Raw genomic sequence first — 25,061 nt, 5'->3', positions numbered from 1 at the left:
TCATTTTCCAAAATATATCTGTTGTGAATTACTCCCTCATTGCTGCCTGCAGACACGTTAAATAACCAGGTAGTGTTGAAGTTTGAGATCTCACACTGAGAAATGCAAGGTATCTGAGGATAAATCACCCACTATATTGAAATCCAGTATCATTACAGTTGCACATTATGATCATTCTCTGGGTAAATAGTTTCCACATAAATTATATGAATTATTTTCAAGAGAGAGAATGTATTCAAGAGAGAGTTAGATATAGCTCATAGGGCTAACAAAATCAAGAGACATGGTGAGAAAGCAGGAACAGGGTACTGATTTAGGATGATCTTTTTACAATACCACACAAAAATGTGACAAGGGGGGTCAAATTTCAAATTCCTTCAAAAAAGTTGACAAGCACTTTATTGGGTTCATGACTAACATAGTATCAACAAAAAATATAAGAAAAGATAGCATATTGATTGCAAGTTTCCAAAAATGGCATCAGAATACACAAATACATTTTGTGTAAAGGTTGTCGCTTGGTGTCCACCAATGACCTGGATGGCACAGTAAGTTTCTATGTTTATGAATACCAAATGGAACAATAAAATTGCAAGCACCATTTCCACTTCATTCACCTGATCATGTAGTAGAATACTGCATCCATCTGAATGGACACCGCAACGCGCGTTACCCACAAACGTACATTGTGCGTGGACACTAAAAGGTTTGGTGTCCCAGAAAACGAATGCTACATTATTAGCGAGAACCAAGCATTTTCACCAATGTGATCGGTACATTCGCTTATGGATTTGAGCTATCGATGGCCGATGATTCATCAGATCGATTGATTTGGGCTGATTTTTTTGTAAGTAAAATTTCTCCGTAATGGTCGTTGCGGAGCTTCCCGAAGTTGACACGAAGGAATGAAGTTAGCGACTTGGTCCGTATGAAAGGTAAACAAGAGACAGTGTGTTGCCAAATTAAAGATGGGCTCCGTTTCTTAGTTTTGATGACCAATTTATGACCAAATTTTTTTAATTGATTTTAAAAAGTCGGAAAATATATCGTAAATGGTCGTTGCATTTTTGACACCACGATGTTTTGGATATATTAAATTGGAAAATGTGAAAAAATAATGAACTCACCCAAAAATCGCTACTACCATAGGATACCTCACTGTGTTTTTGAAAAACATTAGAGGTTTGGAGCCTCTGTGATTTAACTTAGGGAGGTACCGACCCCGATAACGGTCGTTGTGACAATGGACACCAAGCACAACGATCGTTACGGGATCTTTACTGTACTGTATTATCTTTGTGTTACTGTATTTTTCTCCTGGTATTGATGAAGATATTTCCCTCGATCATTATCAAAACGTATATATGTATGAGTGGCCATATGAAGTTTATTTATGAATTAAATATTCATGACTAAATGTGGCAGAGTTTTTAATGTCACATTTTTGGTGTCCAAATTGGTGGTAAAACGATGAAGATTTGTCTGTCATGAAAAACGTTTTTGACTTTCGGTCTTGAAGTTATCTCATTTATATCTGTTATTTATAAGGTTTCACATGATGGGTAGATTTTTGTTATGAACAGCGTATTGGTGTAAAAAATGGAATAATAATATTGTTCCTCAAAATCACTCCAGTATTGTAAAAAGACATGTATTGAATGGCGGTGCTGGCTCGAAGGGCTGAATGGCCTACTCCTGCACCTATTTTTAATGTTTCTATTTTCCCTCCTTAAACACAAGCTAATCTGACTACTTTGTGAACTTGAAAAAGAAAGAAACAATACTGGTGAGACTATTTTTTTTAGAGCTTCCTCTCTAGAGACTCAACAAACTGCAGGGGTCGAATAGCATGTCCATTGAACTAGTTTTTTTGAACTTGCAATCTCAAGTGTAGCTTCAAATTATCTCTTCAAAATTTGTTATTTTATGTCTAAATACGAGTCTCAGTTGGTGCTGAGTTTTGATGCATCAATAATAATAATAATAATAATAATAAAAAAAAATTTCGGGCGCCTTTCAAAATCTCAAGGACACCTTACAGAAATTAACAGAAGAGAAAAAACATATAGTCGGAGTAAAATAAATAATAAGGGCATCACCAATACACAAATTAAAGATAGAAATCGCTCCAAAGACAAAAAATCAAAAAACACAATGTGAATGAGAGAGCAGCGGCAGCTAAAGCGCGCCAGCGTCCACGCTCCCTTCCGACAGCCATCTTGGACACAGACTAACATAGTAACTTACACACAGGAAAAAAATCATCCCCCCACAGTGGTTACCACTGTGGGGGAAGGCACAATGTCCAGTCCCCATCCCCAGTTCACCCAAAGTCAGGCCTATTGAGGTCTCCGCTATTGCCTCTACGGAGGCCCGATGTTCCTGGCCGTTCTGGCCGGGTGGTGTTGCCCCGGCGTCGGGAGAGTCCTCACAGCGGCTGGGCCACCCGGAACGGCCGCTTCCTAGCTGGGGACCGCGGCTTCCGAAGCCGACAAGGCCGCCAATCAATGTCCTCGTGAATGAATCTTATCTCAATGCTGTAGGATTTTGGTTAGGCTGCATTTGGAATATTGTGTACTGCTCCGGTCATGCCACTATAGGAAAGACGTGGAGGCTTTGGAGATGGTACAAAGGATGTTTGGCTGAATGCTGCCTGGATTAGAGGGTTCCAGCTTCAGGGAGAGATTGGACAGCCTTGGATTATTTTCTCTAGAATGCAGTTTGAGGGGAGACTTTATGGAAGTATATGAAATTATGAGAGACATAGATAGGATAAGCAGTCAGAACCTTTTTTTCCCCCAGAGTGGTAATGCCCAACACTAGAGGGCATAGCAATAAGGTGAGGGGGTAAGTTTAATGGAGATGTGCGGGGCAAGTTATTTCTACACAGAGAACAATAGGGGCAGTGTTATACGAGAATTTTGCCCGAACAGTCCGTGAGCCATAGCGCTGTGGGCATAGCACTATGTTTAAAGCCCATAGCGCTGCGGCCGGTAGCGCTATATTTAGAACCATAGCGCTGCAGCCAACAGCTCTTTGTTTAAATTCCCACGCGCTAAGCCGACACCGCTCTGTTTGAACCTTTGCGCACCAAACTGGCAGCGCAGTGTGTATTGCTTTGTGCGTCGTCTGTTCAGCTGTGTAATGCTTTACGCGTTAGTCTGCGGCTGATAGCGCTTTGCTCCCAAAGTAGGGGGGCGCCTCGCTCAGATGCAGTCCCCTGCCATTAGTTATAGTTTGAATTTGGGAGCAGCACAATTGGACAAGACTTGCCGGCGGTTATTTCAACGACTGATTTCTTACCTGTATAAAGGCAGGCGCCAGTAAGCCAGAAGTTAGTTTATGTACGAGAGGGGTTCACCGACGGGCTGAGTCGCGATCAGCGCCGCGGACGGAGGCAGAGAGAGAGAGAGATAGAGGTGTGTGCTGCTGTAAAACGGACCCCGCGCATACCAAGACATATTGTTTTTGTTCTCTCTTGCCAATAAAACTGATTTGTAACTAAACAGACGAGTGAGCCTTTTTCTGTTCTGCTAGTCAGATCCTTGAACCCGTTCCCTTGAAACAGGCAGATAGTGGCATTTAAGAGGCTTTTAGTTGGGCACATGGAAGTGCAGGGAATAAAGGGATATGGATCATGTAACAGGCAGATGAGATCAGGTTAACTACGTATCATGTTCAGTACAAACATTGAGGGCCGAAGAGCCCATACCTGTGCTGTACCTTGTTTAGTTAGGTTTAGAGATACAACGCAGAAACTGGCAATTTGGCCCACCGAGTCCACACCGACCAACGATCCCTGCACATATATCCTACACACGCTAGGGGCGATTTACAATTATGCTAAGCAAAATTACCTACATACCTGTACGTCTTTGGAGTGTGGAAGGAAACCGAAGATCTCGGAGAAAAGCCACGCGGTCACGGGGAGAACGTACAAATTCCGTACAGGCAACACCCATAGTTGGGATCGAACGTGGGTCTCCGGGCTGCAAGCGCTGTAAGGCAGCAACTCTACTGTTGTGCCATCGTGTCGTTCAATGTTCTAAATAATTTTATACGCGATTTTTATAAACTATCATCTCAATTAGGTCCAATGGCAATATTTTATCCCACATCCGGCACGATTCAAATTTGTCTTCGCAGTCACAGCGCAAGTTTGACAAAAGTCAAAATCTGTCTTTTACTTTTGGAAATGTTATCACTCCATGCCAACTATCATCTGCTTGATATTTTACTGTCCTAATTTAAAAAAAAATCTCAAAACCAATTTTTCTGTGCACATTAGCTTGGGTCGCAAACTCACCAGAGGTCACGGTGGAGGTCGCCCAAGTGGGACAGGGGCTTTATGAAGGGATTTTGACAGGAAATGTTAACACTATTATCTCTTCCGACAGATGCGAGCTGACCTGCTGAGTATTTCCAGCATTTTCTGTTTGATGCTGTTCAGCATTGACTTTTAGAAGAGTTCCAGCACCAACTGTTTTTTGGATTTTCAGCTGCTCATTTTATATTGTTTCAGATTTTTATTTCCATGGAAGCCAAAGGAAAAAGACATTGCGACTGAGTAAAATATGCTTCCAATTTGCTGTATCCATTTTACACTACAAGACAAATCTAAAGAACCATCATGGCGCTCTAGTCAAAAAATAATTCTATTTTCTGTTGCAAAAGTGTTTGTATGCACTTCCACTTCCACTTGAGGATATTTATTGCCTTACTCTGACACTAAAAAACTCAGGGAAAAATAAATATATAAATCTACAGAAATTCAATGTGTCAGGTTAGATTGGGTAAAATTTAAAAACTGCCATTCATAGCCCAAGATAAAGGTGACACTCTTTCATGGATGTCAAAGTGATGCAACATGCTGAATGTTTTTGAAGAAGCTGCTGTCTTTCATAACCTATGAAGTGATCTGTATCACTGCGCACTCATTTTATTTGCTTCACTGCTAATCCATTCTCATCAGTGCATCTCGGAAAATGCCCTTACCTTTCAAACTACCAGTTATGAAAAACTTATAGCTCCTAATCTTGATTAGAAGCAACATTTGTAACAGGACAGATGTGGTTGTTGAGGGTAAAGAATGTGTCCTCAAAATCCTGCTCCAGGGTTTGAAGGAAAAAAGAAATAGAAAATTGTATACAATGTTCTGCATTCTGATTTTTTTCATGTGTGCATTACCATCAAGCAGTTGGACACCAAAGTCTACTGCAGTGCATGGGCAAGGTCCCACAGGGCAACACATTACAATAATAATCATTTTACTTGAGAGAGTGATAGAGAAATAATTTCCTTTTCTTTTTCCACATTGAAATTAAATTTTCAATATTCGCGCACACTGACAGAATTGATAAGGTAATGTTTAAGCCGAAGGATTCAGCCTCACACGGTGCAATGTCTCCCTGAAATTGATTGAATGCAGTGGCCTGGATTACTTTCATCTTCTTACACATGATTATTTACGTAGCATAGAACCGTACAGCACAGGAACAGGCCTTTCGGCCCCCAATGTCTGTGTAGAACATGATGCCAAATTAAACTAATCTCCTCTGCCTGTACGTTATCCATATCCCTCCATATTAATGTACCTAACTAAAAGCCACTTAAATACCACTATCATATCTAACTCCACCACCCCAGGCAGCACGTTCCAGATACCAACCACTCTTTGTGTAAATCTCTCTGTGCACATCTTCTTGAAATGTCGCCCCTCTCACATTAAAGCGATGCCCTCTAATCTTGTGACATTTCCACCCCGTGACTGTCTACTCTATGCCACACATAATTTTACATAATTCTATTAACCTCTGATGATCCAGAGCAAACAATCCAGGTTTGCCCAAGCTCACCTTATAGCTGATGGACACTAACCCAGGAAATATTTTGATACATCTCTTCTGCTACCTCTCCAACGCTTTCACATCATTTCTGTAATGGTGGTGACCAGAACTGCACTAAAAACTCCAAATGCAGTTTAACAAAAGTTTTACAAAGCAGCAACATGATTTCCTGATTCTTCAACTCAATGCTCCAACCTATGAAGGCAAGCATACCATGAGCCTTTTTTACCACTCTGTCTACTGGTCTTGCCACTTTCAGGGAGCAATGGACTTGGACCCCAAGTACATCAATGCAGTTAAGAACCTTGCCATTAACTGTATACCTTCCCCTTACATTCGACCTTCCAAAATGTAAAGGGCCTGTCCCACCAGCATGCGAGTGCATGCGTCTAGTGCGACCAAACGTGGTGGCTTGAGGCGTACGGCCTCGCGCGGCCGGTCCCAATTCCAACCGCGGAGCCATCTGGAGTTGTGCGGGGCTGGTCCCGACATCATACTCACCAATCAGCTGGGCAGGAGGCGGGCCGACTGAATTTGGACGTCGCACGGCGTCGGGCGGTTACATCATCACGCAATGGCACGCCGGACGGTGACGTCATCGCGCAACGCCACGCGCTAGGCGTACACCATCAAGACGCTGCGTACAGGGTCAAGACACTGCGTACGGCGTCGAGACGCTGCGTACGCCCGTCGAGGCGTTGCGTACAGCCTCAATGCGGCTGCGGGCCGACAGGCCGTTGTCGCGCTGAATTTTTGGACAGTGTCAGTTTTTCGCAGCCCCGCGCGATGTCGGGACCAGCCCCGCACAACTCCATACGGCTCCGGTGATCGAAGTGGGACCGGCCCCGCGAGGCCCTCCGGCTCAAGCAACCATGTTAGGTCGCGCTAGCCGCATGCAGTCGCATGCTGGTGGGACAGGCCCTTAACACTTCACAGTTGCTCAGATTAAATTCCAGTAAAAGCCCTGTCCCACTGTGCGACTTCATTCAAGTGCTCTCCCGAGTTAAAAAAAAAATCAAACTCGTGGTAAGCACGGAGAATGAACGTAGCGGGTACGTCGGAGCTCGGGGACGTCTCTTAGCGGCTCGTAACGCTAACGGCAGGTACACGGGAAGACTCGCTAATGGCAGATAAGCACGGGAAGACTCGTGAAGATTTTTCAACACGTTGAAAAATGTCCACGAGAACCCCGAGTACCGACGAGTGGCCATTACCGTAAATCTCCAAGTTCGAATCAGGGCAAACTCGGGAGAACTCTTGGAATGAACTCGCACCGTGGGACAGGGCTATTAGTAGTAGATTAAAACTTTACATGGAGACTTCAAATCTACACTGAAGAAGGGTCTCGACCTGAAACCTCACCTATTCCTTTTCTCCAGATATGCTGTCTGACCCGCTGAGTTACTCCAGCTTTTTGTGTCTATCCATTGGCTTTGGGTTTGGCCACCTGGATAAATATTGTCACTGTTAAGGGAAGATTATTAATGATAATCTGATTGACGTAGCTACAGTTGTGGCTGGAATTCATTTTCCACAGGTGAAGCAAATATGTGCATTTTTAAAAACATATTCCTAAATTAGTTCAAAGTTGGATTATGTACTCAAAACCTTAAATGTAATTTAATTATACCATTACATAGGCTGACACCCCTGAGCAGCATGACAGGAGTGTGACACAATCCAAATGTCAGTCCATGAATATTGGAATCCCAATCTATTGAGGAAAGATTAAAACCCCTGTGGCAGTGTTAATTTAGTCTTAAATTATTTTTCTTCAAGTTTCAGCCAACATCCCCCCTTGGATACTACAAGGGAGTAAACTTAATGTACACACAAATATTTCATATTTCTGGATAGGTACTATTCTTCTTTGCAAATGAAGTCCAATGACATAGCAGGATAAGGCAAATCAAGTGTCATTTTATGTAAAGTCTGAAAAACTTACATTTAAGGATTCAACTGATGTTGACCATCCCGTTCCCCAGAAAAACATCATGCATTCAGGGGCAGAGATTGAGCATGACATGTACTGTAACAGAATCAAAGCCAGCACTAAAATGGCAGGCTCAATCTAAGAGCAAGATCACAGTGGAACACAAGCTTTTAAAGAAATGTCAATGATGTTGGTATTGGTGGAAATATCAAGGCTCCAGCTGGGTTGTGTGGTGGCGAAGAGTGAGCCTGGCTTTCAACCAGAGATTCCAAGTAATTATCTATCCACACCAAAAATGATTGTGAACCAGATTTGATTTTGGGGCCCTCAGAAATTATCCATTTTAAATATTTTTCAAGAGACCCAATACCTTTCTTCGTAATATCGACTTGGCCAAGAATCTACATACCTCACCCTAAACTCATCATCATCCATGTAATTTCACTTCATGAATACTGATGTGAAGTACCCATTAAGAACATTGCCCCACTTTCTCTGGTTCCACAAATAAATTCCCTCCTTTGTCAATGGGTGGATCTATCCTTTCTCTTGCTTTCCCCCTGCTCGTAATATACATATGCAACACCTTGAGATTCTCTTTATTCTTAATTGCCGAGGTCATTTTGTGGCCCCTTTTCGCCTTCCAAACTGCCTGTTTAAGATTTTTACTACATCCTTTATACTCTAGGGTCTTCCCAAACTCAGCTGATAATTAATTCCACAGCGGTTCAGCTTCTGAAACTTACATATGCTTCTGTTTGACTAAAATTTATAATATCATGTCATTAAGAGCCTCAACTATTGATTTTTAAAAGACTTCCATAGATCAGATAAGAATTTACATTCAAACTCCCTATATTCTCATTCTATTTTCTCAATTTATGGAATTAATTTATGTAAATGCTGAAGATGTATTCAGATTGCACCATGGAGTAAAGATTTCCATCACTTGACCACTGAGCTGCCTTGAACTATCAACCATGGATCAAGATCAGTATCCATGTTTACTTTATTGAAAACCTTGAGAGAAAATTATAAAAATGCATCCTTAGGAAATGTGTTACAGTGCCCTCCACAATGTGTGGGACAAACCCATCATTTATTTCTTTGCCTCTGTACTCCACAATTTAAGATTTGTAATAGAAAAAAATCACATGTGGTTAAAGTGCACATTGTCAGATTTTAATAAAGGCCATTTTTATACATTTTGGATTCACCATGTAGAAATTACAGCTGTGTTTATATGTAGTCTATGTATAAACACTGGTGTAATTTCTACATGGTGAAACCAAAATGTATAAAAATGGCCTTTATTAAAATCTGACAATGTGCACTTTAACCATATGTGATTTTTTTTCTATTTCAAATCTCAAATTGTGGAGTACAGAGGCAAATAAATAATTGATGAGTCTTTGTCCCAAACATTATGGAGGGCACACTTGCCTTGAACTATCAACCATGGATCAAGATAAGTATCCATGTTTACTTTATTGAAAAAATTTGAGAAAAAAATATAAAAATGCTTCATTGGAAATGTACTACCACTTGGCACAAGAACTCAAAGGAAGCTCAAGAAAACTACATTCAGAATGAGTCGTCTTGTCTCTTCTCTGTGGTGCCCACATCAAAACAGAAGATTGTTTCAAAGGGCAGTGGGATCACTTGAACTGGTCCCATTGTTACGTTATCCATAGCTTATTGAAATATCTTTGTGGGTCTTGGCTTCCTTTTATAATTCTCAAAACCAGTCATTGCAATCTGAAGTTCCAAGGATCGTTCAAGGACAAAGATCAGCAATTTGCATTCCCACCCCATTCCCCCAGAACATTATATGGAGTAAAATAAAATCTCAATTCATCACGTTCTGCTGACAGGTCAAAAGGTGACACATGGAATGATCAACATTATAAAACTGCAAGAACAATTCCAAAATCATCCGGTGTGAAGCAATGCTACTTTAAGATGGAATAGAAAATACCATAAAAGGACTCTACACATCTGCTTGTGTCCCGAGGTTTATTTTCCAAACTCATCTAATGATTAATTCCACAGCATTAGTAACATCAATACAGTTGGTGCTCAGAACCTCTTGTGGCACCGTATGTTAGGTGATGAGGAGTTATCAGTGCTGTTGCTTGTGCACAGATGGTATCCTACTACTGGCAGCTGTGCCGTACCAACATCTTTAAAAAAAAGATCAAATATATGCCATCAGCACACACAGTTCCATTCCTGCCAATAATTTGAGGTAACACAAAATATCATCCAGCTATTGTCTGAACCAGATGGCTTTGTTATTCATTTGTAGGGATACTTTTCATTAAAATATTCTTGGATAAAAATGTATGCAGATTTAGGAACTTAACTTGATTATAAATAGAATTATAATTGTGACACTGCCTATTTTAGTTTCTCATTAGACCTTTTGCCTCTACTTCTTCTTCAACATCCAACCCAACAGCATCCATGATCTTTGGTTCCCTCCACTTTTGGTCACTTTGCATTCCCAATTATACTCCCCAATGGTGGCCCAGCATACATTTGCTTCAGACCTAAAATTTGCGACTGTCCCCCCAATTCTTACAGTCTCTCTGTCATCCTTTGCATCACACCTTTAAAACCTTGATCATATGAAATAATACGTTTTCAAGTGGTAGGTAATAACTCTTCATATTGTTCTATCCCACATTCTGATTATAATGTTCCAATAAGAAAATTTAAGATGCAACATAAATGCAAGTTCGTTTTATTGTTTTCAACATTGAGACAATTTGCAAATTGCTTTTTGATCAATTTCCACTGGTTGTATGAAGCATGATGCAATTCTAAATGAAGTTAATCATTAGTTAGTTGTCCTTTGGTCCTTCTATTGAATTAATCATGGAATAGTGATTTCGATAAACATCATTGCTCAGAGCACAGTTGTCCTAATGAGGTGCTTCCAACTGACCCAAAACTAAGCTATCACACCAAGAGCACGACCATGTTTGGGTCAACCTAATGCATTCATGTCCATATCCTGTGGAGGGCCCATGAGAGGTCTGGTGTGATCAGTTGAGGTGTCCAGGTGGCTAACTGATTGAAGAAGCAAATGTTTCCCAAATCTGACCCGAGCAATCACTGCTGGAAATGTATTTAATCTGCAGGCTGCTCGGAAGTTATACATCTCTGCCAGAAAATATTCTTTGTATTTTAAATTGCATGAATATTTAACTGCCTTCAAAAAATGTGAAAGGTGCATATTTGATTTTCTTTGGTCATGATCTATGATTAAACATTGAAAAAAAAAAAAAATTATTCATCTTTCTTCCAGCCTTTACCATCCATGCAAAATGAACAGGCTCAATCCAAGAACATCCTTTCTCATTAGCAGACAGGCCTGTATTTTTGGCCCTGGACCAATTAAAGCTCCACGTGAAATCAGCATGAACAGTCACTGAAAGGCATGAAATTATGAAAATAGTCTTTGCAGTATAATCTCCTGCTTGGTCCATGTCACATCTTAAAAGCCCTGTCCTTCTGTACGAGTTCATTCAATTCTCCCGAGTTTGCCCTGAGTCGAACTCTGAGATTTACGGTAATAGCCGCTCGTAGGTACTCGGGGCTCTCGTGGACAATTTTCAACATGTTGAAAAATCTTCACGAGTCTTCCCGAGCTTACCGCATTTCCCGAGTACCTGCCGTTAGCGTTACGAGCTCCGACGTACCTGCTACGTACATTCTACGTGCTTAACACGTGTTTGATTTACTTTTAAACTCGGGAGAACACTTGAATGAACTCGTATAGTGGGACAGAGCTATTACATTTACACCAGGTGCAGACACACAGTTTTTTTACTTCCACTGCTGTAGCAGCTATATTTTCAGTACTTGTGCCCCTGACTATCATTAAGCTTTAGCCAAGGCCTATCCCAAACAACAAACATCACAACTAAATCTCATGGAAAACGCAATTAATTGCTCCAGATAGACCAACAAAGATTGAAAACGGTGGAATTCTGTTGGTCACAGACAGGATGAGGAAATATGCAATCAATTCAAAAATTGCAACTTTAACTGTAGGGTCACTCTCAAATATCAGTAAATTATATTTTAGCATCCATTTCTCATTTACGCAAAGATTAAAAAAGTATCATCATACTCATGGCTCAGAAAGTTAAACAAAATGAGTTATTGTTCTTGCTTAAAGATGTTACAGCAAAGGCCAAAGTGAACTTAATTTCAGATTGGGTTAACCATCAATGTACATGTATGTCACTGATTATCCTTCCTAAAGTTAAACTGGCTCTCCATGAATAATGTTTGCGGTAATGTTTAGGCACTATTTACAATCAGCCTTGCTTATATTCAGTAGTTTGAAGTGTAGTCGTATAACAATTTCCCAGTGAATGGTGAAAACAATCAAACTTGTCGCTGCAATCATGGTTCAACTCGATTGCAGTTAGAATATATGTACTTCGCTTTAAATTTGTGTCTTTGAGAGAAGGGAGTGCCGAGGTGTGGTGGCTTCTATCTTGTAAATCTATGTTGTAAATACCCGAAAGGATTCTGTAATCTGCTGCAATGGTGAAAGGTACTTATTCTTTTCTTGGCTGAAATTCAAAAGGTTGTAAACTGTATTATTGCAATCATAGTCCATTTCTTTTGCACTTTGCACAACTCTAAATTGCTTCAGGAAATAGTATGCCAAGGTTTTACGATGGTTGACAAAATTTCGCATACAATTTTTAATCTGTAAACTAGTTTGTTATTAACAGAGTTTGCAATTTTTGCATAGTTTGAGGTGCATTCAGAGAATAAAAGCAAAGGTTCATGAATCAAACAAAATCTGCTGCACAGGCCAGGTGATTAGACAAGGAAAATGCAGATAGAACATAATGTGGAAAACTTTGAGATCATCCATTTTTGTACAAAATAAAGAGTCAGATTATTCTAAATGGCAAGAGCTTGAAAGGTGTTGGTGTTCATAAAGACAAGGGTACGCTTATGATGAATCATTGAAATGATTAATATGCTGTTCAGCCAGCAATTAGAAAGGCTGACGATATGATGGTCTTTAATATGAAATGGATTGATTGCAAGAGTGGAGATGTCTTGCTCCAATTATATATAGAGTCCTGGTGAGATTACAACTGGAATATTGTGTACTCATTTGGTCTCCCTATACAAATAAGGACTTGAAGAAAAATAGGTGATCTCATTGAAATTCTTAAAGGGCACAGTAGATATCGACTTGATGTTTACCTCCGGGTCACAGTCATAAAATATGGAGCTGGCCATTGCAGTCAAAGATGAAAATAATCTTTTTCGCCCGAAGGGTAAAAAATCTTTGGAATTCACGACTCAAGAGGCAGTGGAGTCTCAGTTGCTCAGTATATAAAGTTAGATATTATTTAAGGGATAATCTTAAATTTATTTGAGATTACAGGATAACTGTTGGAAAGTGATGCTGAGCTAAGTGGAAATCATGCAACAGCTAATATTTCTTATATTCTTATCGTACACTCTTACATTATGACAGTGTTTCACCTTCACATTCAATAATAATGTGCTGTCGATGGTCCAAGTAATTTTATGAGCTATTACACTGTTGACTCTTAAACACTAGTGTATTATCAGGTATTGGGCATGTGAAATCACAGTGGTCCCTAGGCTGTGAAGGATTGCTTACCACTGTGTCCTTGGGCACTGAGCAGCAGAGAAAGATCTCTTGAAAGCCTAAAAACAATCAATACAACTATTAAGGTACACTATCTTGCTAGAAATAGAATAGTATTATCAATCTAACCACATCGATTTGATTGCAGTCTCTAGATTACACCACAAAGATAAACAAGATTTTAGATAGGAAGGGACAATAGGTAATAGGAACCGAGATTCGGCAGTATTTAAATGGATACTCAACTTACACTAATAGTTTATGTAATAAAGAGAGTCGTATAGATGGATCTGCCACCAAAAGGGCATTCAATTTAATAATTCAATTTAAGGGAAAACTACAGAGAAATCAGCACATCTTAAAACTGGTTATGAAAATTCCAGTTTTCAAATGCAGGGAGATGTTTTTGATTGGTGATGTAGCATACACGTCTACAAAGAAAAAGCAAAAGCAAGTCAATCATTGATATTAGCTATTTACACCAAAGCATCTTTTTGATGTTGAAGTAATTACTTTTGAAGATTAGATTTTTTTTAGAACTAGCATTATTTGCAGTGAAACTCATTAGGACTGCAGACTGTATACCACCAGGCCAACGTAAATAAATTAAACTTCACACAATTCTCAATGATATAAGAAAGCACTTATCACCTGAATAAAAGAAGAGTAAAAAGTTGGCACATAAAAGCTGCATTTGCGATTAATCTATAATTGATGAGCACAAGAATTAAGAGAAATAGAGTTGTAAATTCTTAAGGCACAACATCAGGTTAAAAGCTCTTCTTGATTGGCAGAACATAATGTCATTTGATTTGATTGATTATACCTTTAATAATCCTTTACAGGAAATTACAGTGCCACGACAGCTTCAAGACAGACATAACACCACACATTTCCTCAAATGGCTTCCATACTTAACAAGTTAAAATACAAGTTAAAATACAAGTTAAAAAACAATTAATGAAAAAAAAAAAAAAAAAAAAAAAAAAAAAATGCAGTTATTTATGCGCATTATATAACCTTATAGCAGCTGGTAAACAGGACTTCCTATGTCTCTCAGTTTTGCACATTGGTGCAATCAGCCTCTGACTGAAGATGCTGCTCTTGATCACCTTCAGGGCATGGAGTGGGTGAGTGGGGTTGGTCATTATTGAACCCAGTTTGCTCTAACAATCACTGCCAGACCCTCAGTTCTACTCCCAAGAGAATTCCTTACTTCCACTTTCAAGAGAATATATCAAGGCACTGAGGGACAATGTGGCTTCCTGGTAAAACCATTTTTTTAATGCAAGAATGGGATGACAATCATTGAGGGGTGGTCCATAAAACTCTCAGATTGGAGACATAAGAGACTACAGATGTTGGAAACTTGAACAAAATATAAAGTGCTGGAGGACCTCAGTATGTCAGGCAACACATTGGGAGGGAATGGACAAGCAACATTTTGAGTCAGGACCTTTCTTCAGACTCAACAAGGGTCCCAACCTGAAATGTTACCTGTCCATTCCCTTCCCAGATGCTGCCTTACCCACTGAGCTCCTTCAGCATTGTGTTTTTTTTTAATCCATTTACAGGATGTGGGTGCCTGTGCAAAGCTAGTATCCATAAGGTTATAAGATCATAAGTGATAAGAGCAGGATTATTGATTGATTATACCTTTAATAATCCTTTACAGGAAATTACAGAGCTGCACGCGACAGGCTGCCGTCTCACCGGCGCCATTTTCCTCATTCGGCCTATCAAGTCTACTCCACCATTCAATCATGGCTGATCTATCTTTCCCTCTTAACCCCATTCTCCTGCCTTCTCCCCATAACCCCTGACACCCGTACTAACCAAGAATTTATCCCAACAAAAATATCCATTGACGGCCACCACAGCCTTCGGTGGCAAAGAATTCAACAGATTCACCACCCACTGACTAAGGTAATTCTTCCTCCTTCCTAAAGGAACGTCCTTTAATTCTGAGGCTATGACCACGAGTCCTAGACTCTCCCACTCGTGGAAACATCCTCTCCACATCCACTCTATCCAAGCCTTTCACTATTCGGTAAGTTCCAATGAGGTACCCCCTCATCCTTCTAAACTTCAGCAAATACAGGCCCAGTGCTGTCAAACGCTCATTGTATGTTAACCCACTCATTCCTGGGATCATTTTTGTAAACCTCCTCTGGTCCCTCACCAAAGCCAGTACATCCTTCGTCAGATACGGTGGCCAAAATTGCTCACAATACTCCAAATGCAGCCTGACCAGCGCCTTAGAGAGCCTCAGCATTACATCCCTGTTTTTTGGGATGTAGGTGTCCCTAGCACACCTATCCCTATTCCCCTCAAGAAGGTGACTGCAAACAGCCTTCTGGAACCACTATAGTTCTGTCATGGTCTTCAATGAAAACTAAAGCAGGCCGTAGCCTTCTATTTAAGACCAGCTCTGAGGAAGGGTCTCAATCCGAAACATCACCTATTCCTTTTCTCCAGTGATGTTGCCTGCCTGCTAAGTTACTCTAGCTTTTTGTGTCGATCTCCTGAATTCAAGCATGTATACAAGCATCATAAACATGATCTTAAAGGGAGAAGAGAAAGATAGAGGCAAATGAAATAATTCCAAAGTTTCTGAAGACAAGGTTAGTAACAGTGGACCAGTAAAGTGGATTAACAGAAATGAAAGGATAGAGGAACTGAGTAAAAAAGTGGAGTCAGTTTGATATTTTAGCCATGATCGCAATGTATGACAGAATGGGCTTGAACAACCGTATGCCCTATTGGTAGTCCTGTTATGTTCTTTGAGCAAGCTTTTATTCACACCTAATAAACTTCTTGGCAGCATCATTTATTTCTTTGTGTATTTGTAAACGGTCTTAGAATATTAAAAAGGCACTATGTAAATGAAAAAGTGCTGTTATTGTGGTTTACATCTGGGTGGTTCATTTAGATGTTAATTTGCTTGGAATTAGTTGAAAAAGTGCAAATTAAAATAACATCACAGCATACAGAGTTAAAATTCAAAATCAACATGAAGAAAACGAATTCCTATCCGTAACTTCAACTTCCCCCTAAATGATCAAATACTATGGTGCATTCATGGATTCTACCAATGGAGAACCCTCTCCAGGAGCATTTTAATGACAGAAGCATCCTCTGATATTATTATTCTATTCCATGTTACATCTTTTCAAAAAATTTGTAAGGTGGTCAAGTTGGATCGCAAGACATAATGTACAATTGTCCTGATAGTGATTCCGAACTTTGTCTGTCAGATGCTGTAGAACATCGCATTTACAATATATGGTTGTATACTATCTGCAGTAATTGAGTTTCAAATCAGAATCAGATTGCAACCAAAGAACAATTTACATGTCCACCAATAAATATTCATTTGGGCAAGTGCACCTGTCAGCAGAGCTTACTTAGATCAACTTGCCATCCATTACAATAAAAGCAGGAGTTCCAGCTGCAAAATAAAACAGGCACTTTTTCATTGCTAATGCATTTGAAATTCTGAACAACAACAAAAATCAGTAGAGCCAGCTGCTACTTGATTGATACAAAATTGCATCTCATGTGGAGGAAATAATTAAAGAAATGGTAGGTCGTATCGAACCCTAATCCGAAGTATGAACTAGCTGCCACTTTGTCGACAAAGCTAGTATATCATCTGAACTGCGTGCATGCAGCAATGATTTTGTGCATGGACTTGGCAAGAAATCTAATACAGAGCATTTCAGGAGGACTCCAATTTGTAGGAAAAGATTACTTCAGTTGTGACCTGATGGAAAATAACTTCTTGCATTTCTTTTTCATAAATGGCAGAAACAGGCTAAAATTATGACTCCACTGGAGAAATGCTAGAGGCGCTGATTCTGTTATAATTATAATGTTCATCAATATAAAAATCCAAGGTTCGTGTTCCAAATTTGAAAACACTGCTGTCATCATTTCAGTTCTGTTTATGCAATAAAAGATGCGTTTGCAGCACCATTCTTGATTAAAAAAAAGTTTTTTTCATATGAAATTTGACATACAGACAAAGGAGGTAGAAAAGCTTGGGGAAAGAGGCAAGTTTATTAAGGAGGAAAAGAGAGCAGGAAGATTTAGAAAAGGATTTGCAGATTTGGGGACTTGGCTGCCAAATATATGCCTGTCAATTACGTTGTAATTAAACCTGCAAATGACACAGAACCCATTGCTGGAGAGTACAGAATGTTGAAAGGATTATCCTGTTGCAGAGATTACAGATATAGGAAAGGCCAAGGCAGGATCTGAAAACAAAGGTGGCAATTCAACAATTAAGGGACTGTTTAACTAGATCATAACACATAACAAGTGCTAAACTGATGGATAAAGTGGATTCACTGAGATGAGGCATGGCAGCTAAATTTTGGATGAGTTTTAGTTTATAGAGTTACGAAAGAGGCTATAGATTCTGGAATCTGGAACAAAAACAAAATGCTGGAAGTAAGCAGCTAATAGCATTTGCAGAAGCAAAAGGTGCAAGTTGACATTTCACGTCGAGATGCTGGTTCAGGGAACCGGAAAGATTGAGAAAAGGGGATAACATTGAACTAGTGTGAACAGGTGATCAATGGTCGGCATGGACTCGGGGAGCTGATGTGCCTGTTTCCATGCTGTATCTTTCAATCAATTAATCAAGGCTAACGGTAAGAAAGACAAGAATGCAAAGTGAGATGAAAATTGCATTGTATCGCTATTCCAAAGATACAACAATCTGGTTCAATTTCAGACACACACCTGACAGAAGGATATTATCAGTTGTATGGGAACAAATTCAGTGATAAGGCGATAGTTATGGCCTTCCCAATTTTTAAACGAGAACATTTCTGACTAGACATTGGGCAAACTTGTAACAATTTGAGAGTGAGTGAGATGGTCAGGAAAGGAGGTGGCAAACTAAAACTGATTGCTCCATGTGGCAATATATATGTTTATATATATATATATATATATATATATATATATATATATATACAGGCATATATGTGGAAATTCCTCATACTTAAGAAATGGGAGGGAGCCCAGAGTTCATCCACAGGGAACATCATAGGTAATACTGTGATGGCACAGAGATTGCAGGTGATCCTCTAGTTACAATTGGATAGATCACCAAACGAGTTGACACTGTCCTTAACTCTGCAATGCAGATCATCACAGGGACGCTTAAGTCAACACCTTACAGTGGCTCCCTGTCCTCTCTCATATTGCTCCTCCCAGCATACACAGAAGGGAGAGGATGTTGAAAGATTGGTGCACCATCGAGGCTAACCCTGACCATCCCATCCATGCTGAATTGAACAATCTGCCCAACATGCATCTGAAGTCCCGCAAACCCTTCTGGTCGTCCGTTAAATCCCTGGAAGACTTTGACTCCAAGACTGGGTGGCGCAGAGCCTGGAAAGATGCCAACACCAACAATAGAGAGGTCATCACAGACCCCACAGTGAAACCACCGGGTTTTGACCTCCATCGCAAGATGGCTTTCCCTGAACAGAATCCGCACCCTCCATGCAAGAACAGCCCATCACCTGCATAGGTGGGGGATGACAGACAGCCCTACATGCGACTGCGGACATCCAGACCACACCATCCCACACCTCGTGAATGACTGCTCACTGAGGCTTTTCCTTGGTGGCATCAAAGCCATCCTCTCAGTTACTGATGCTGTCCTGGCCTAGATGCCTACCCTTGATCTAGGCTTTAGGCTGCGCACACCATACGCAAGAAGAATTGGATAGATAAAGCCGAGTAGCAATGGTCATACCCAGATGGATAATAGTGCTGAAATGTTGGAGGAATGTGTGCGGTCACCCTGTTAAAAGCCGCAGAAAGCTGAAAAATAGAGGCATAATAACCATCATCACAATTATTGGAAATTTTGATATAAGGATTTTTTTGGTAGCATGGTAGATGTGGTAAACTATTTAGAATGATTCAAATAAGGAGTTCCTGGAACTAACACCTGAGCTTGAGTATCGAAAGGATACAACAGACTGAGCTAAACATTTTTTCAACGTTATTTACTGAAGGGGCTTTAAATTCAGTTTCTTTCCACCTACTGCAGGAAAATCTCTTGTTCTCTTGTAAATAAGGAACAAATGAAAGCCGTTGTGCTTCTCTCCCTAAATTCCCGCTTGCAACACTTTCTTATGAACGTGAAGCTGATCTTATATTTAATACTGTTTTTAATATTATCATGGAGGTCCAGTAACAGTTTGCTGAATCCTAAGATTTGCGGGATCGTCTCACTTATCCCATTAGCTCATAAATTCAGTTCCCTTGTATTTATGAGCATAAAGCTGGAACAAGCAAGTCAAACCTAGCACTGCAATTGCTGGTTGATTACTCACAACATCAGGTTCAAGAATCCAGTAATAGACTATGTGTGTATAAGGCATGTAAGTAGTTCTCATGAGAATTGTTTACAAATTCAAGCTTATGGCATAATATAGAAGAGTGGAAATGGATCATCATTTAGTAAATAGACTGAGTGACTTTGACAGCACTATCTTATTCCGCTGATCATGTGAGAATTTTAGGCTTTCTGGGAGATATAAATGAATAGGAAGGAACTGCACATGCTGGTTTAAACCAAAGATAAACACAAAATGCTGGAGTAACTCAGCGGAACAGGCAGCATCTCTGGAGAGAAGGAATGGGTGACATTTCGGGTTGAGACCCTTCTTCAGACTAGTCAGGGGAAGGGGAAACAAGAGATTTAGACAGTGATGTTGAGAGATATAGAACAAATGGATGAAAGATATGCAAAAAAGTAAAGATGATAAAGGAAACAAGCCACTGCTAGCTGTTTGTTTGGTGAGAACGAGAACCTTGAACCGCTCAGTCCGCCTGGACCTACCTGATCTCCCGGTTCCAAAAAACACTTTAATTACCCACCCCATTCCCACACTGACAGCTTTGTCCGAGGCCTCCTCCATTGTCAGAGTGAGGCTAAGCACAAATTGGAGGAACAGTATCTCATATTTCACCTGGGCAGCTTCCAACCCAGTGATATGAATATTGATTTCTCTATCTTCACATAACCCTGCATTCCCTCTCCCTCCATCCCTCCCCCACCCAAGTCGCACCAGATTCTCATTCTCACCCAGCAAACAGCTAATAATAGCCTGTTTCCTTTATCATGTTACTTTTTTGCATATCTCTCATTCATTTGTTCTCTACCTCTGATTAAAATGTGTAACTCTGTAAGAATGTTCAATAAGCACAAGAAAAATTCATGCCACAATTCCCAGATCACATTCACTTCAAGCTCTCTCACCAGTTCTCTTTCATTTGCGTCCTTAGACACTTCCCTAACAAGATCATTTGGCACAGTAAGACATAATCTATCTGGTATTTGGCCATTGGTGTAAACAACTAGCAAGACAAATAACAGAATAACTTTAAATAAGATCATGTAAATTTAAGATTTTAAGCAGATGCAAAAAAAAAAAAAGCTCCAAGCAGAAAGGTCAAATGATGGGTGAGGCAGATTAATAATTGGAAACCCACAAGCTCATAGGAGTTTAGCACAACATCCAATCTGCCAATAAAATCTAATAGGATTGGTCTTTGAGAGCAACTGATGCAGTATTTAAAGAAGCACTCGACCTCAGCTGAATAAGTAATAGGATTAATCTGTCATTCAACTGCTTGAGATGCCAAGAGAATTTTCAATTTCTAGACTGTCTCCAACTGACATTTCTTATTTGCTTACTCTCAACGAGCTGGAAAGTCTTATCATAGGTGCTATTATCACCAGTGTCATTTTAATTGAAGGCACTATTGGAATAAGAGAAAGAGCAGGAGCCTCAGCGATCAGCCTGAACAGTAACAGGGCCTATTAACAACAGCAGGAGACACAAGAAATTGCAGATGCCGGAATCTTGAGCAAAAAACAAAATGCAGAACCCTATGTGTCAGGAAGCATCTGTGAAGGGAATGGACAGATTATGTTTTGGGAGGGGGTTATAAATGGAAGGGGATACAAAGGAAATGCATGAGTTGGAGATGAGAAGTTAATGTACGAAGGAGAGGAAATGCGGTGGAGTGGCTGGGGTGGGGGTAGGAGTGAGATTTGGTTGGAGAAATGGATGCAAACCTAGGGGAGGGGCACAGGAAAGAGAAGGTTAGACAAAAATGCTGGGGAAACTCAGCGCGTGAGGCAGCATCTATGGAGCAAAGGAAATAGGCGGCTATCTTTGGCGGTTATATCTAACTCAGAGTGTGGAAGCCAAGCGTAATTTTCTTGGAATGTACAGTGCCTTGCAAAGATGCATTTCTTCATGCAGGCTGTTGCATATCTCGAAAGCTGAAAAAATACTGACAGTCAGCATCTGCTTTGCTGGTTGAAATCTGCCTCACATCCTTTCAATTCACTGGAATCCCTTTCCCTGCCAACCCTTTTAACTCACAAATACTCTGGAATACTCTTGTTCTCTTTAAACTGACCAGAATCCTGATTACCACACTCCCTACTTATCAAGTATATTGGAAAATTATAATACCAAGGAACATCTAAAAAAGTGAAGTAAAAGTTTAGAAACATAGAAAATAGGTGCAGGAGTAGGCCATTCGGCCCTTCGAGCCTGCACCGCCATTCAATATGATCATGGCTGATCATCCAACTCAGTATCCTGTACCTGCTTTCTCTCCATACCCCCTGATACCTTTAGCCACAAGGGCCACATCTAACTCCCTCTTAATTATAGCCAATGAACTGGCCTCAACTGCCTTCTGTGGCAGAGAATTCCAGAGATTCACCACTTTCTGTGTGAAAAATGTTTTTCTCATCTCGGTCCTAAAAGATTTCCCCCTTATCCTTAAACTGTGACCCCTTGTTCTGGACTTCCCCAACATCGGGAACAATCTTCCTGCATCTAGCCTGTCCAACCCCTTAAGAATTTTGTAAGTTTCTATAAGATCCCCCCTCAAACTTCTAAATTCTAGCGAGTACAAGCCGAGTCTATCCAGTCTTTCTTCATAAGAAAGTCCTGACATCCCAAGAATCAGTCTGGTGAACCTTCTCTGTGGGGATTGGGATTGTTTATTGGGATATTAATAGGAGTGATGTTAAATTGTCCAGAAATCTACCAGTTCAAAGTCCCAAGCATGCCAGATTATCAGAGCTTTACGGTATTTGGTCACGTGTGGTTTTCTGAAATCTAATGGCATTTCCCCCAAATCTTCCCAGTGTGCAGTATAGAGTTGAATCAAACTGATTACCAATGCACTGCCTCCTTCTACTACAACTCCATCTCTCTCTCTAGCTTTAACAATCAGCAGGAGACTCGGGAACCTGCAGCTTCTATCATGTACAGGGTATTATTTTACTACATTATTAAGTATTAGTATGCAAGTAATTTTGGGATTAGAATAAAGCAAGTCTGTGCAAGGTCGCAGGCAGAAACCTTAAAGTTATGATTCTGCATGCCTTCACAATTCCCAATATTTAATCTTCCACTAGAGTAACCAGATAATTATGGCAGTGCATGCATGCATGCCTCATGACATTGAGATAATAAAAATAGAAATAATTAACCATGAGATAATCAATAGTTAAAACTGCAACTCGGTTATTTATGCGACAATAATTGTTTTCCAAGCCCAAATATTTGCTATTTCTCAGCCCTATCCCAAGAAAGTAAGAAGCAATCTGCAAAGTCTTCTTTTTTTTTTGCAGTTTTTGACCTGAAATTTCCACAATTTTTGTTTTCACAGATGCTGAAGACATACTGAATGTTTCAAACATTTTATGCTTTCATTTCCAATTTCATCTATGGTTTTCTTTTATTTTTAATCTCATAATATGTCTTGCAATATTTAAAATGGAAGGAAAAATAAAGTAAAATGCAATATATTAAAAATATTTTGGTCCCACCATAATTTATGAAATAATCCCCAATGCAGTCCTACTTTACCACCTTAAAATAAAGGTTGCTTCAACTAGCTTTACATTCAACATTAAACTTTAGAGGTATATAAAACAATGCCTTTCTTGGGATGATACTCCCATGAGAATTAAACATCTGGGGGTCAAGTGAATTACTAAAAATGAAATGGAAAGTGGACTGAAGTGGAAACAAGAAGCTTGTTTCTGCAATAGTAAAGTTTATATTTAACCATATTGTCTATCAACTAATTTCCTCAACTCGTATTTTTCACAAAGTATTCAGAATGCAAACATTTTCCCAAACATTTTGAGAGTGGTGAGCTTTGGCTAACTTTAGAATTATAATTATATTTGTAATTTTATTCAAGAATACTCCTTCATGAATAGGAATGAGGATTTTAATTTTTGTTTCCACAGAGAACAACATGCAAAACAAAATCTGGCTGGTGCAGCAAAAAACAAATGCCGAATGCATTGAAAATGTTGGCGTATATTTTGATTTCATGCTTATCTAGTCACTTTGAAAGAAATGTTTGGTGATTAAATGCAGTTGGGGACCTAAAAACAAGATTACGATTTGTAAATGGCTCCTTACATACAAGTGATGAAGAATTTAATTGAATCTTTAAATGGAACAAATCATTGAAACACATATGTGTATTAACATATATTTTGCATTATGTAGATCACAAATTCAGGATGGGAACCTTAAAAATCTATCATTGATTTCTAGTGGCTGATGAGTGTGTTCTTAACACCTTAATGAAAGTGGCTGCAGAGATGTGGGTGGATTTACAATAATCCATTGAAATTTCCTGGATGCCAGAGGGGTTTCTGAAAGGTTTGGAAAATTGAGAGTGTAATGCCCCTTTTCACAAAAGGATGAAGACAGCAAGCACAAAAAAAACTAAAGGCCAGTTGGCTTAAATGCTGGAATCCACCATTAAAGATATAAGGGCAAGATTTAAAAAAATCATACAGCAATCAAGCAGAATAAACAAGGTTTCATGAAAAGGAAATCAGAGGTAACAGATTTGTTGTAATTCTTTGAGGATGTAACAAACTGGGTGGATAAAGATAAATCAGTAAATGCAATGTGTTTGGATTTCCAGAAAGGATTCACATAAAAGCTTTCTACAAAAGAGCACACAGGTCCTGGAGTAATTATCTAGGAGTACGTTGTCTTAACGAACAGAAGACAGAGCATAGGCATAAATGGGTCATTTTCATATTGACAATTAATAATGTGTAGATTATCACAGCGTTGGGGTCTCAACTATTTATAACATAATTGGATGGATCATCTGAGGGTACATAGCCAAATATGCTAATATGAAAATTGTATTTTTAAAACAAGGGACTCAAGTGTGTGTGTGTGTGGCACAGCAAGTAACTCTGGAACCTCACAGACTCAGAATTCTTGGTTTGATCCTGACTTGAGGGTTGACTGTGTGAAGTTTGCAAATTCTCCCTAGGGTGAGGTGGGTTTCCCCTGGGTGCTCGACTTTCCTTCAAAATTTATAGACATGCTGGTTTAATTGGTTCGCAGTATATAGAATTAGGATAGTGTTGATGGTCAATTGGAAAAGAATAAGCTTCAGGGAAATAAGTAGGGGAATGGGACTGATGGGATTTCTCTGAGAATCAGTGTGAATTCATTGAATCAAATGATCTACGCTAACTTTATTATTAAATATGAGGCCAAATAAATGTTTAAAA

The 25,061-nt window shown here is 39.7% G+C and overlaps 1 protein-coding gene and 1 long non-coding RNA gene across 2 annotated transcripts in view; one reads left to right on the top strand and one right to left on the bottom strand.

Moving 5' to 3' along the window:
- The window catches only part of ptprg (protein tyrosine phosphatase receptor type G), a 535,498-nt gene that overhangs the window by 345,375 nt on the left and 165,062 nt on the right, over positions 1-25,061 (bottom strand). The window lies entirely within an intron of this gene.
- On the top strand, positions 842-24,094 carry LOC116983068. The gene is made up of 3 exons (XR_004414601.1): positions 842-935; positions 17,249-17,337; positions 24,028-24,094. It is a non-coding gene; the product is annotated as an uncharacterized LOC116983068 (long non-coding RNA).

Source organism: Amblyraja radiata, chromosome 18, assembly GCF_010909765.2.
Source record: "Amblyraja radiata isolate CabotCenter1 chromosome 18, sAmbRad1.1.pri, whole genome shotgun sequence".
In the NCBI taxonomy this organism is placed as follows: domain Eukaryota; kingdom Metazoa; phylum Chordata; class Chondrichthyes; order Rajiformes; family Rajidae; genus Amblyraja; species Amblyraja radiata.
The sequence above is the reverse complement of the archived record's forward strand: the minus strand, read 5'-3'. Positions and strand labels throughout refer to the sequence as shown.